This window comes from Oncorhynchus mykiss, chromosome 1 (genome assembly GCF_057628025.1).
Source record: "Oncorhynchus mykiss isolate SJ-2025 chromosome 1, ASM5762802v1, whole genome shotgun sequence".
Taxonomy (NCBI): domain Eukaryota; kingdom Metazoa; phylum Chordata; class Actinopteri; order Salmoniformes; family Salmonidae; genus Oncorhynchus; species Oncorhynchus mykiss.
Genome location: NC_143022.1, coordinates 8,348,382 through 8,362,988, shown reverse-complemented (window position 1 = coordinate 8,362,988; position 14,607 = coordinate 8,348,382). Strand labels below are relative to the sequence as shown.

The 14,607-nt window shown below is 42.5% G+C and overlaps 1 protein-coding gene across 1 annotated transcript in view; it reads right to left on the bottom strand.

Moving 5' to 3' along the window:
• nmur1a (neuromedin U receptor 1a) overlaps positions 1-5,260 on the bottom strand; it is a 40,017-nt gene extending 34,757 nt beyond the window's left edge. Inside the window, exon 1 of the mRNA XM_036986300.2 lies at positions 4,929-5,260. The gene's annotated coding sequence lies outside the window, so the exon portion shown is untranslated. The remainder of the gene's footprint in view (positions 1-4,928) is intronic.
• Between the last annotated feature and the right edge of the window lie 9,347 nt (positions 5,261-14,607).

Sequence of the window (14,607 nt, the reverse complement as noted above, 5' to 3'; positions counted from 1 at the left end):
CTGCCCATGAACAAGGCAGTTAACCCACTGTTCCTAGGCTGTCATTGAAAATAAGTATTTGTTCTTAACTGACTTGCCTAGTTAAATAGAGGTAAAAAAAGAGAATCTTTTAGGTGCCTTTGGCAAACTCCAAGTGGGCTGTCATGAGCCTTTTACCGAGGAGTAGCTTCTGTCCGGTCACTCAACTATAAAGGCCTGATTGGTGGAGTGCTGCAGAATTGGTTGTCCTTCTGATAGGCTCTCCCATCTCCACAAAGGAACTCTGGAGCTCTTTCAGAGTGACCATCAGGTTCTTGGTCACCTCCCTTACCAAGGCCGTTCTCCCCTGATTGCTCAGTTTAGCCTGGCGGCCATTATTAGGAAAAGTCTTGGTGGTTCCAAATTTCTTCTATTTAAGAATGATGGAGGCAACTGTGTTCTTGGGGACAGTCAATGCTGCAGATATTTTTTGGTACCCTTCCCCAGATCTGTGCCTCGACACAATCCTGTCTCGGAGCTGTACAGATGATCCCTTCGACCTCATGGCTTGGTTTTTGCTCTGACATGCACTGTCAACTGTGGGACCTTACATAGACAGGTGTGTGCTTTTCCAAATCACATCCAATTAATTGAATTTACAACAGATGGACTCCAATCAAGTTGTAGAAACATCTCAAGGATGATCAATGGAAACAGGATGCACCTGAGCTCAATTTAATGTCTCATAGCAAAGGGTCTGAATATTTAAATAAATAAGGTATTCCAGTTTTTTACATTTTTGATAAATCCGCATAAATGTCTAAAACCTTTTCTTTTTGCTTTGCCATTATGGGGTATTGTGTGTAGATTGATGAGGAATTTTTGTTATGTAATCTGTAACAAAAATTCAAGGGGTCTGGATACTTTCCCGAATGCACTGTACATGCAATAGGCCTAATTAAAAGAACAGTGATGGTGGGCAGAGCATTGCCAGTGAAGTTGGAGCAGGAGAGAAAGCTGAACCCCCAAAAAATTATCCTCTCCAAATCCACTCCACATTTTCAATAAAACCCACTCTGCTCACATCCTCTGATTCCAACACAGAAAAGCTGCTTTTTAAAACAGTCAAAGCATTTTTTGGAAGGACAACTATTTCTCTCATACTGTAATGAGTTGGAAGTCACATTTCATAGACTTGGAAACACTGAACAGTTACTTTAATCTAGTTTCATTCAAGAGAGTTCTTAGACTTTACATCAATAGGTCAAGGTATTACCCCTTCTGACTTATATATAAACTGTCATGACGTTGGCCTGGGGGTAGGTTTATGACAGTCATAAATACCTCTTCTCCCCTTTTCCTCTCTCTACCCTACTGAGGTTACATTTGCAAAACGCTTGGTTAACATATAGATTCTGGGAACATCAGAAGGTGGGGGGAAATGAACTCTATTCTGGTAATCCGAACAATTGAACATATGCGGTGGTACTTAATGAATATGATGTCAGTTCGGTTGTCATCTGAGACATTCTCATCAATGATAAGATGACATAAACTCTACAGTGGAAAGTCTACACATCAGAGTTATCGGATTCACATGGAATTGTTGTTCAATTTAAATGTTTGAATACGAAATTATTTGTGATGGGATGAAATGTGATTTTAGCTTCTAAAATGTGAGATGTGGGTTTTCATAAGATGGGCTGCTCAATCAGTGGCCCGCCCTGTGAAGGGACATGGGCTATAAAACTTTTCAAACACACCCTCCTCTCCCTTCCTATATCAAGCCTTGACGACAATAGAACTTCCTGTTCCGAGGATGAAGGACGACGGTCCTATGTCAGAATGGTTCAGATAATAACTACAGAACGAAGCCAACATCAGCGTGAGCTTTGGTTGCGAATGGTATGAACTTTGAACTCTTATTCACTACAGAAGTGATACCACTGCGGAAACGCAGGTTAGGAAGGAACAGACAGAGTATCCCGTCTACCACACAACAACGTTACTACAACGTATTCAATTGACCACCAGAGACATTCTTCAAAGGACAAAGGACTCGGTTTGGCAACACGGCCTTCCATCTACCACCAACCTACTGAAGCGCAGCTCAGAGTAAATATTTATTGCATTTTCCTTTTCCAAATTGGCGGTAATTTAGAAGGCATAAGATACTGTATTTACCATAGCCCAGCTTCTTCCCTTTGTTCCTCAGTCTTCCCGCTCTTTCACTCAACCCATCCCCTTTTCTTTTGTGTAACAAGCTGTCATATCTGTTCCGAGCGCTAGGGACGTTTTCCTTTATGACGTAATTTGTAATCAAGTTATGATTCATTGTGTGTATGTGTATTTCTGTGTGATTAATTAGGTATTTAGTAAATAAATAATTAAACCCAATTTTGCATTGCTGATTCAACTTGTAGGCCAGGGTTCGTGCAGATAAAATAATTTACAACTTTCAGATGAGACTGAATTAATTATAATTAATTAAAATGAATTATAATTGATATTGACTGTTATGGATGTAAAATATTACTAGGTCTTTAAGAGTTTATTCGGAAGATAACAGCTCTATAAATATTATTTTGTGGTGCCTGACTTTCTAGTTAATTATATTTACATGATTAGCTCAATCAGGTGATATTAATTACGGAGAAATTATTTTATAGAATAGCATGTCATATCAATTTTAATCCGGCATAACCAAAGACACGACAAAACTAACAACAAAAATGAATCTTATATTTGGATGTGGAAATGTATTCCACCCCAGAATCAGTTAGCAGGTTAAACCTACTGAAAAAAAGAGTCAATCAATGCTTCCACCACCCAAGGCAAGAATTATTATTTTTTAGAGTTGATTGCCCATTTCAAAACCAAGGGAAATGTAAAGTGATAGCATACTTTATCTGAACTCCCCTTTTAATCACAGGAAACTGCCAATGACACACATGCTTTATCTGAACTCCCCTTTTAATCACAGGAAACTGCCAATGACACACATACTTTATCTGAACTCCCCTTTTAATCACAGGAAACTGCCAATGACACACATACTTTATCTGAACTCCCCTTTTAATCACAGGAAACTGCCAATGACACACATACTTTATCTGAACTACCCCTTTAATCACAGGAAACTGCCAATGACACACAATATCAGACAACTGCCAAAGGAATGCACTCCAAAATATCAGCCAACACCCAAGGAATCCTCTCCATAATATCAGCCAACTGCCCAAGGAATCCTCTCCAAAATATCAGCCAACTGCCCAAGGAATCCTCTCCAAAATATCAGCCAACTGCCCAAGGAATCCTCTCCAAAATATCAGCCAACTGCCCAAGGAATCCTCTCCAAAATATCAGCCAACCGCCCAAGGAATCCTCTCCACAATATCAGCCAACTGCCCAAGGAATCCTCTCCAAAATATCAGCCAACTGCCCAAGGAATCCTCTCCACAATATCAGCCAACTGCCCATGGAATCCTCTCCAAAATATCAGCCAACTGCCCAAGGAATCCTCTCCAAAATATCAGCCAACTGCCCAAGGAATCCTCTCCACAATATCAGCCAACTGCCCAAGGAATCCTCTCCACAATATCAGACAACTGCCCAAGGAATCCTTTCCACAATATCAGACAACTGCCCAAGGAATCCTCTCCAAAATATCAGCCAACTGCCCAAGGAATCCTCTCCACAATATCAGACAACTGCCCAAGGAATCCTCTTCAAAATATCAGCCAACTGCCCAAGGAATCAACTCCACAATATCAGGATCTCCTGTGAAATTTGTGGACATATCTATGTTCTCTTTTATTTACAGTATCTGTCACTTCTATTTACGGGTCAATAGGAAAGGGATTCGAAGACAATCTTTCATATGACACTTCATGTGACAGTCCCGTCATCCAATCCCTGTAGTCTGAATTTTTTGTTCTGCTATTTAAACATAGGAATAGCTCTGCCATCTCTGTCAAAATCAAAATCAAATCAAATGTTATTTGTCACATGTGCCGAATACAACAAGTTTAGATCTTACCGTGTAAATGCTTTGCTTACAAGCCCTGAAAACCAACAATGCAGTTCAATAAATAGCACTACAGTCAACAAGTGCTACAAAGTACAGTGTTCAGAGGGACTATCGGTACCTTTTGGCTCCTAAACCAACATAATAGTTTAGACGTCACTGAAAGGTTTGATCATCAGAACCATTGAACTGAAGGCTGAAAATCCAGCTCAGTCTAAGAGTAAGTAAAACCCTGATTTCCGGAACTAAAATAACTGCTGGGAAATGTGACATGGTAACATTAGTAGCTGTACAAATTCTGGATTGCGTTTCAAGACTTTGTGTGAGTGCCAAAGATCAAGTGAATTCACAGACTGCTGACTTGGTTTGGAAAAACATCATTTCACATTTAGCAGTAATAAAACGAGCAGTCGTCTGTCATAGTGAGCTTGACTTAACTGTACTGTACCCTGGGGTGAACGGTTGACTAATTGAAGGCGATAGAGCACTCACAAACCAAATCAGCAAAACCTTTCAGCTTCCGAGTTCAAATCAAGGCAAGGCAATGTGGTTTTTTTTTTTATCCTTGAAGAAACTGTCGTCAGTTTGTAAAGGGCATGAGATCTCGATATGATGTCATCGTGTATTAATTGTAATGCCATGACTGGTTTTTATTAAAGCTCTGATAAAATAACGTAATGAATGTGTCATGTAATGAATATTGTGGTATACAATTAAAGCTATGAACAATGTATGAAATAGATTGTTTGTATCACAGTAAACATTGATATATTTATACTGAATTAATGTACGATTTATACTCTATTAATGTACCATACTTTTGATACAAAAAAATCTCTACAAATGTTATCATGCCGACATCATACTGTAAAAACTCCTAAATACATTTGAAAAAATCTAAGAAAATACATTGATGTAAGTTTCTCAGCAAGAATAGTCTTACCTCCTAATTTTTCTGCTTTTCCCACCTTATATTCCTATGATGTCACACAAGTATCTTCTTAAGTAATGACTCTACAGCTCTTATTCAGTCATTTCCTACAGAGTGAAATCTCGCTGGTCAGTTGGTTTTAAGTCCATGTTTGTGAGCGTTCTTTCAGTAACTGTCCTTTCAGTCTGTCACGCGGTGAATGTACTCCCCCTGTGCGCTCTCTCTCTCTCTCTCCTCCTCTCTGTCCTTCCTCTCTGTCCTTCCTCTCTCTCTCCTTCTCTCTCTCCTTCCTCTCTGTCCTTCCTCTCTCTCTCTTATTCTCTCTCTCTCCTTACTCTCTCTCCTTCCCCTCCACCTCTCTCTCCTTCCTCTCTTGTTCTCTCTCTCTCCTTACACTCTCTCCTTCCCCTCCATCTCTCTCTCCTTCCTCTTTCTCTTTCTCCTCTCTCCTTCCTCCTTCCACTCTCTCTTTTCCCTCTCTCCTTCCACACCATCTCCCTCTCCTCTCTCCTTCCTCTCTCCCTCTCTCACTCTCCATCCTCTCTCTCTATCTCCTTCCCCACTCTCTCTCCTTCCTCTCTCTCTCTCTCTCTCTCTCTCTCTCTCTCTCTCGCTCCTTTCTCCTCTCTCTCTCCTTTATCTCTCTCTCTCACTCTGCTTCCTCTCCCACTCTCTCTCATTGCTCCTCTCTCTCTTTCTCTCCTCATCCTTCCTCTCTATCTCTCCTCTCTCCTTCATCTCTCCCTCTCAATCCTTCCTTCGTCTCTCTCCTTCCTTTCTCTCTCTCTCCTTTCCTCTTTCTCTCCTTTCAATTCAATTCAATTCAATTCAATTGGCTTTATTGACATGGCAAGTTCATTACTTTCATTGTCAAAGTATACATATAAAAATATATATGTATATATATATATATATATATATATATATATATATATATATATATATATAGTAGTAATAACAATTAACAGCAACTACAAAAACAGCAACTACAACAACAATATTAATGAGTATAACAATACAATAGTATAATAGTATAACAATGGTATAACAATAATATAGTAGTAGACCAGTCTCAACATGACTGAGAAGACATGATATGGTATGAAAGACAAAACAAAGCTAAATGGGAAATATTATTGGCATTATGTTGCATTTTTCACTGGCTGTCCCTCAGGTTGTGGCAGGAGGACACATATTTGGCTGCCAAAACTGCACATTTTGGCTTTTCACCCAATAAATATTAGATTTTTCTTCATCTTTTATAGTTTCAAATTCATTGTATTGAATTATAATTTTGGGAAATAAATATTCTCTTAGGTCTGAGTATTTGTCACAGTGTAATAGGAAATGTAGCTCTGTCTCTACCTCTCCCCTGGAGCAGAGTGAGCACAGCCTGTCCTCTCTGGGCAGCCAGGTTTGTCTGTGACGACCGGTCTCTATAGCCATCATATAGTTATCCTCAGTTTTCTATCAGTCACGGTGGTCAAATAGTCTGCCACAGAGACAAATAGCATTGAAGTTTACTTAGATTTTTGTGGTGTCTTTCCATACTTTGTGATGATTTGGTTGGGCCAGATTTTCTGAGTGCTGTGCTGAGGATCTATGGGGTTGGTTTGGGTTGGTGAACTGAGCCTCAGAACCAGCTGGCTGAGTGGACTCTTCTCTTGTTTAATCTCTTCACATTGTAGAGCTGTGTGATGGAATGTTTTGGGGTCACTTGTTTTTAGATGGTTGTAAAAATTTGATGGCTCTTTTTTATATTCGAATGAGGAGGGGGTATTGGCTCTTCTTGCTTTGTCTCTCAGCTCCTTCACAGCCATGTGAAAGCTACCTGTGTTGCTGATATTTAGTCCTAGATATGTGTAGTTTTTGGTTTGTTCTAATAGAACTGTGTCCAAATAGAATTTATATTTGTCATCCTGATTTCCAGACCTTTTTTTGAATATCATTATATTTGTTTATTTTATGTTAACGGTCAGATCCCAGGTCTGACAGAACCTGAACAGATAATTTAGGTGATGCTGTAACCCCTCTTTAGTGGGAGACAGCAGCACCAGGTCATCTGTCTACAGCAGACCCTCCTTAGTGGGAGACAGTAGCATCAGGTCATCTGCGTACAGCAGACACTTGATTTCAGTGTTGTGTCGGGTGATACCAGGTGCTGCAGATTCTTCTAATGTTTTTGCCAATTCATTAATGTAGATGTTAAATAGTGTTGGACTTATTGGGCAGCCCTGTTTTCACTCCAACTCCCTGACAGAAGAAGTATGTTTGCTTGTTGCTAGTTTTAACCGCACATTTGTTTTTAGTGTACATTGATTTAATAACATTGTGTGTTTTCCCTCCAATACCACTTTCTATTAGTTTATAAAAAAGACCTTTGTGTCAAATTGAATCTAACGCTTTCTTGAAATCTACAAAACATGAGTAGATTCTGCCTTTGTTTTGGTTTACTTGTTTGTCAATTAGAGTGTGGAGGGTGTACATGTGGTCTGTTGTACGATGTGTTTTTAGAAATCCAATCTGGCTTCTGCTCAGGACGCTGTGTTCATCAAAGAAACGATGTAGTCTGATATTTATAATACTGCAGAGAATTTTCCCCAAGTTGCTGTTAATGCATATAGCTCTGTAATTATTTGAGTCAAATTTGTCTCCATTTTTATAGATTGGTGTGATCAATCCTTGGTTACAAATGTCGGAGAAAATACCTGCAGTGAGGATAATGTTGAAGAATTTGAGTATAGCCAATTTAAATTTGTGGTCTGTATATTTGATCATTTAATTTAAAATACCATCAGCACCACAGGCCTTTTTGGGTTGGAGAGTGCATAGTTTTTCCAATAATTCTTCTTCTGTAATTGGGGTATCCACAGGATTCTGATAGTCTTTGACTGGTGATTCAAGGATTTGTAATTGGTCTTGTATATCTTTTTGTTCTGGGCTCTTTGTTATATTGCTGTAGAGGTTTACAAAGTGATTTCTCCACATATCCCCATTTTGGAAAGCCATTTCCTCCTGATGAGGTTTGTTTAAGTTATTCCAATTCTCCCGGAAGTGGTTTGATTCTATGTATTCCTCAATTCCATCCAGCCGATTTCTAATGTACTGTTCCTTTTTTGTTCTTAGGGTGTGTTTGTATTGCTTCAGTGTTTCCCCATATTGAAGGCCTATATTTTTTGTTGTCTGGTTCTCTGTGTTTTTGATGAGATATATTTCTCAATGACTTTCTTAGATTTCTCCAATTATTATCAAACCATTTTTCATAATCTGTTATTTCTGGTTTGTTTTTATGTTTCTTTAGATTAGCCAAGGAGGCTAATTTGTCAAGTATGACGTTTCTGTTCCAAACGGCCAAATGTACACCTTCATTGCTGTAGGAGAATGTTAAGGCTAAAAAGTTGTCCAGGAGAGATTGTATTTTTTGGCTACGAATGTCTGTACTGTTTGCACTCCATCTATAGGCCTGTTTAGTACCATGTCATTTATTGGGCCGTGATGCTTCATGGTTGGGTTCCGCTCTTCTCAGATACACTGTGATTTTACTGTGGCCCGAGAGAGGTGTTAGTGGGCTGACTGTGTAGGCTCTGAGAGACTCTGGGTTTAAGTCGGGGAGGAAGTAGTCTACAGTGCTGCTGCCAAGGGATGAGCTATAGGTGTACCTACCAAAAGAGTCCCCTCTTTGCCTACCATTGACTATGTACAGACCCAGTGTTCGACAGAGATGCAGGAGCTGTATTCTGTTTTTGTTTTCACTTTGTCATAGTTGTTTCTGGAGGGGTATGTGTGGAGGGAAAGGTTGTTGCTTCCTGTCTGTATGTGGGGAGGGAAAGGTTGCTGCTTCCTGTCTGTATGTGGGGAGGGAAAGGTTGCTGCTTCCTGTCTGTATGTGGGGAGGGAAAGGTTGTTGCTTCCTGGTAGGTGTTTATCTCCTTGATTGTTAACCAGATAAAGAATTCTCCTGTTTTGATCAATTCGATGGAATTAAATAGTTCAGATTTATACCATATTAGCATTCCCCCTGAGTCTCTGCCCTGTTTGATTCCTTTTAATTTATTGGATGGTATGATCATCTCCCTATAACTTAGTGGACAGCCAGTGGAAACATCACCTCTGCACCATGTTTCCTGTAGTACTACAATATCAACATCATCAATTTCTTTCAGGAAGTCCAGGTTTCTGCTCTTGACCTTTAAAATGAGACAAACACTCACAATCCAATAACTATTATAATAAAGGATTTATCAATTAACGTAACGTCTTATTATGCAAATGTGATTTGTTTATCATTTAAGATAGCATTTGTGTCATGCCACTTGGGTGGATGTAGTGTGATGATGGTGGAGTTCTTGCGCTCATCTTACCATGACCCCCGGCCTATCACATGTGAGTATAGTAGACTCAGCATTTGTTTAATGTCACTCATTTCGTTGGTGGGCGTAGCTCTGCCTGCTGGGCTGTGGCTCCTCCAGGTGGGGGTCTGGGATGGGGAGGAGGCGGTGGCAGGCCTCGTCTGGGTAGGTCGGAAGCTTGGCTGGGGTGGTCTGTGCTATACTGGCTGTGGTGGGCATTGAGGTTGGTGGTGCTGTGGTCATGGCTGGGGGGGCCAGGGTGCTGGTCCGGGGTGTTTTCTCAGTGATCTCGGAGGGGTGGAGATTGCTCCGCTGTACCTGGATGGAGAGGTCGGGCTGCGGTTTAAAGCAACGTCCGAGAGTTTTGGCAAGGATGGGGACTGTCTCCCTGTACAGGTGAACATGGTCATGGAGACAGTTCAGATCGAGGGTGGGATGGTGGGCCAGGTGTACATTGGGTCGCAGGGCACAGTCCCGGGAGAAGCTGGCGTTTATTTTTTGGATTGTGGTAGGGTGGAAGTTCTTCCTCTGTAGAAGGGTTGACACCATGATCCTTGAGTTGGGGAAGATTGCGGAGGCCTTCTCGATCCCTCCCCGTAGTGAAGTCGCCACCCTCTCCTGCTGAGCACGCAGGTCGTTGCTTCTGGTATGTATGATATGTGGCTTGGCGACAGGAGATGGGCCTTATCAAGCAGCTCCATGGCCCTCTGCGTTGTTGGGCAGTCTGGAAGGAGAGTTTACAGTCTAATCAGACATCTAGGTATTTATAGTTGTCCACATATTCTAGGTCGGAACCGGGCGCGGGCAGCGAACGGTTGAAAAGCATGCATTTGGTTTTACTAGCGTTTAAGAGCAGTTGAAGGCCACGGAAGGAGTGTTGTATGGCATCGAAGCTCATTTGGAGGTTAGTTAGCACAGTGTCCAAGGAAGGGCCAGAAGTATACAGAATGGTGTTATCTGCGTAGAGGTGGATCAGAGAATCGCCCGCAGCAAGAACAACCTCATTGATATATACAGAGAAAGGAGTCGGCCCGAGAATTTAACCCTGTGTTACCCCCATAGAGACTGCCAGAGGTCCGGACAACATGCCCTCCGATTTGACACACTGAACTCTGTCTGCAAAGTAGTTGGGGCACCAGTTGAGGCGGTCATTAGAAAAACCAAGGCTATTGATTCTGCCGATAAGAATACGATGATTGACAGAGTCGAAAGCCTTGGCCAGGTCAATGAATACGGCTGCACAGTACTGTCTTTTATCGATGGCGGTTATGATATCATTTAGTACCTTGAGAGTGGCTGAGGTGCACCCGTGACCGGCTCGGAAACCGGATTGCACAGCGGAGAGGTACGGTGGGATTCGAAATGGTCAGTGATCTGTTTATTAACTTGGCTTTTGAAGACTTTAGATAGGCAGGGCAGGATGGATATAGGTCTGTAACTGTTTGGCTCTAGGGTGTCACCCCCTTTGAAGATCTCGGACGATACGAAAGAGGGATCTCGGACGATACGAAAGAGTGGCTGAACAGACTGGTAATAGGGGTTGCAACAATGGCGGCGGATAGTTTTAGAAAGAGAGGGTCCAGATTTTCTAGCCCAGCTGATTTGTACGGGTCCAGGTTTTGCAGCTCTTTCAGAACACCTGCTAGCTGGATTTTGGTGAAGGAGAAGCTGGAGAGGCTTGGGCGAGTAGCTGCGGCGGGGCGGAGTTGTTGGCCGGGGTTGGAGTAGCCAGCAGGAAGGCAAGGCCAGCCGTTGAGAAATGCTTATTGAAATTTTCGGTCATCATGGATTTATCGGTGGTGACCGTGTTACCTAGCCTCAGTGCAGTGGGCACCTGGGAGGAGGTGCTCTTGTTCTCCATGTACTTTACAGTGAGGCAGTGATCGCTGAGATCCTGATTGAAAACAGCGGAGGTATATTTGGAGGGCAAGTTGGTCAGGATAATGTCTATGAGGGTGCCCATGTTTACGGATTTAGGGTTGTACCTGGTGGGTTCCTTGGTGATTTGTGTGAGATTGAGGGCATCTAGCTTAATTGTAGGACTGCCGGGGTGTTAAAACCTGTTGAGGCGAGGCGTTCCTCTCAGGGAACTCCACCCCCCCGTTCAGCTGAAAAGGTGGCACAGGGAATGCAAAAATATTATTTAGAAATATTTAACCTCCACACATTAACAAGTTTTTAAAATGTTTTACAGTGAAAACACAACATATATTTATGTTAGACCACCACCAAACCAAAGAAAAAAACGTAGCCATTTTTTCCAGCCAAAGATAAAATCACAAAAGCAGGATTAGAAATAAAATCAATCACTAACCTCTTGAAAATCTTCATCAGATGACAGTCATATGACATGTTACACAGTACATTTATGTTTTGTTCGATAATATGCATTTTATATCCACAAATCTCGGTTTACATTGACGCCATGTTCAGAAATTCCTCCAAAATATCCGGAGGAATTATAGAAAGCTACACCAGATAACAGAAATACTCATCATAAACTTTGACTAAAGATACATGTTCTACATATAATTAAAGATACACTGGTTCTTAATGCAACCGCTGTGTCAGATTAATTTTTTTAAGTTACGGAAAAAGCCTATCATTGCAATAATCTGAGACAGCGCTCAGACGTAACAATATTTCTCCGCTATGTTGGAGTCAACATAAATATTCCCTTACCTTTGATGATCTTTCATCAGAATGTAGTGCAAGGAGTTCTAGTTCCACAATAAATCGTTGTTTTGTTCCATAATGTCCAATACTAGTGTCCAAGTAGCTGCATTTGCTATCACTTTCAGCTCACATGCCCAAAAACTGACTTCTGGTCCAGGATAACTTGCATGAAAACTTCCAAAAGATATATTCCAGGTCGAAAAAACTGGTCAAACTAAGTGCAGAATCAATCTTCAGGATGTTATTATCATATATATATCCAATAACGTTCCAACTGGATCATTCGTTTTCATCTGGGGCTGATTGGAACAGCCGTAGCACTCACAGAGGAATGCGCCACAGCAAAATGGCATTCTCTTGCGACACCGACTATTTTCCCTCCCATTAGGTCAAAGTTCACATCAAATGCTCCATTACACTTTCTAATGAATGAGGACATCTAGTGGAAGGCGTAGGAAGTGTTTCCAGATTCATAAGTTGTTGGGAAGGGAGGGGACGATGACGTCAAAGTTGTCCCAACTTTCAGAATTTCCAAACTTGTTTGGAAGATTGCCTGCCCTATGAGCTCTGTTATACTCACAGACATAATTCAAACAGTTTTAGAAACATCAGAGTGTTGTCTATCCAATAGTAATAATAATATGCATATATTAGCAATTTAAGACAGAGTTTGATGCAGTTCACTATGGGCACGCAATTCAACCAAAGTGAAAATACTGTCCCCTATCCTCAACAGGCTTTAGCATATCCCAGTTTAGGTCACCTAACAGAACGAACTCTGAAGCTAGATGGGGAGCGATCAATTCACAAATGGTGTCCAGGGCACAGCTGGGAGCGGAGGGGGGCGATAGCAGGCGGCAACAGTGAGAGACTTATTTCTGGAGGGATTAATTTTTTAAATTAGAAGTTCGAACTGTTTGGGTATAGACCTGGAAAGTATGACAGAACTTTGCAGGCTATCTCTGCAGTAGATTGCAACTCCTCCCCCTTTTTGCAGTTCTATCTTGACGGAAAGTGTTATAGTTGGGTATGAAAATCTCAGAATTGTTGGTGGCCTTCCTAAACCAGGATTCAGACACGGCTAGGACATCTGGGTTGGCATAGTGTGATAATGCAGTGAGTAAAACAAACTTAGGGAGGAGGCTTCTGATGTTGACATGCATGAAACCAAGGCTTTTTCGATCACAGAAGTCAACAAATGAGGGTGCCTGGGGACACGCAGGGCCTGGGTTGTTGCTAGCTCTAATTTAGTTCCACATCACCCGAGGAACAGGGGAGGAGTAGGATGAGGGTACGGCTAAAGGCTATCAAAACTGGTCGCCTAGAGCGTTGGGGACAAAGAATAAAAGGAGCAGATTTCTGGGCGTGGTAGAATAGATTCAGGGCATAATGTGCAGACAGGGGTATGGTGCGGTGCGGGTACAGCAGAGGTAAGCCCAGGCACTGAGTGATGATAAGAGAGGTTGTATGTCTGGACATGTTGGTTATAATGGGTGAGCTCACCGCATGTGTGGGAGGTGGGACAAAGGAGGTATCAGAGGTATAATGAGTGGAACTAGGGGCTCCATTGTAAACTAAAACAAAGATAACTAACCTGAACAACAGTATACAAGGCATATTGACATATGAGAGAGACATACAGCGAGGCATAAAGTGATCACAAGTGTTGATTGGGAGAGCTAGCTAAGACAACAACAACAGCTAATCAGCTAAAACAACAACAGGTAAAATGCCGATGAATGGGCAGAGGGTCGGTTAACTACACACAGAGCCCGAGTTTGCGGCTGGGGCCGACAGAAAAACAAAAAAATAAACAGAATGGAGTACCGTGATTAATGAACTGTCCAGCAGGCATCAACTATGTAGCCAAGTGATCATAGGGTCCAGGGGGCAGCAATTGATGGAACAGGGAAGCCGCGGAGTAGTCGTTACTACTCTAGCACAGCTGATTAGCTGTTGTTGTCTCACCAGTTCGAAGACAGTGTGTCTTCTGGACTGGAGGGGGTAGAGTGGGGGGCTGGGGCTGGTGGGGGGCTGGTGGGTGTGGCTGGTCTGTGCTGGTGCCGCTGTCAGTGGGAAGTTGTTCTGTGGGCTGAGGAAGAGGTGAGCAGCAGGCAGGGCTGGGGATGTCTGGCTGGTTGAGGTAGGCTCCTCTGCTATGTGAGGCCAGGTCATTGAGTGGTGATCTAGCTGGTCCTGCAGCCAGTCCTCTGTTCTCTTTCTCTCCTGCAGCCTGTCCTCTGTTCTCTTTCTCTCCTGCAGCCTGTCCTCTGTTCTCTGTCTCTCCTGCAGCCTGTCCTCTGTTCTCTGTCTCTCCTGCAGCCTGTCCTCTGTTCTCTGTCTCTCCTGCAGCCTGTCCTCTGTTCTCTGTTCTCTCCTGCAGCCTGTCCTCTGTTCTCTGTCTCTCCTGCAGCCTGTCCTCTGTTCTCTGTCTCTCCTGCAGCCTGTCCTCTGTTCTCTGTCTCTCCTGCAGCCTGTCCTCTGTTCTCTTTCTCTCCTGCAGCCTGTCCTCTGTTCTCTGTTCTCTCCTGCAGCCTGTCCTCTGTTCTCTGTCTCTCCTGCAGCCTGTCCTCTGTTCTCTGTCTCTCCTGCAGCCTGTCCTCTGTTCTCTGTCTCTCCTGCAGCCTGTCCTCTGTTCTCTGTCTCTCCTGCAGCCTGTCCTCTGT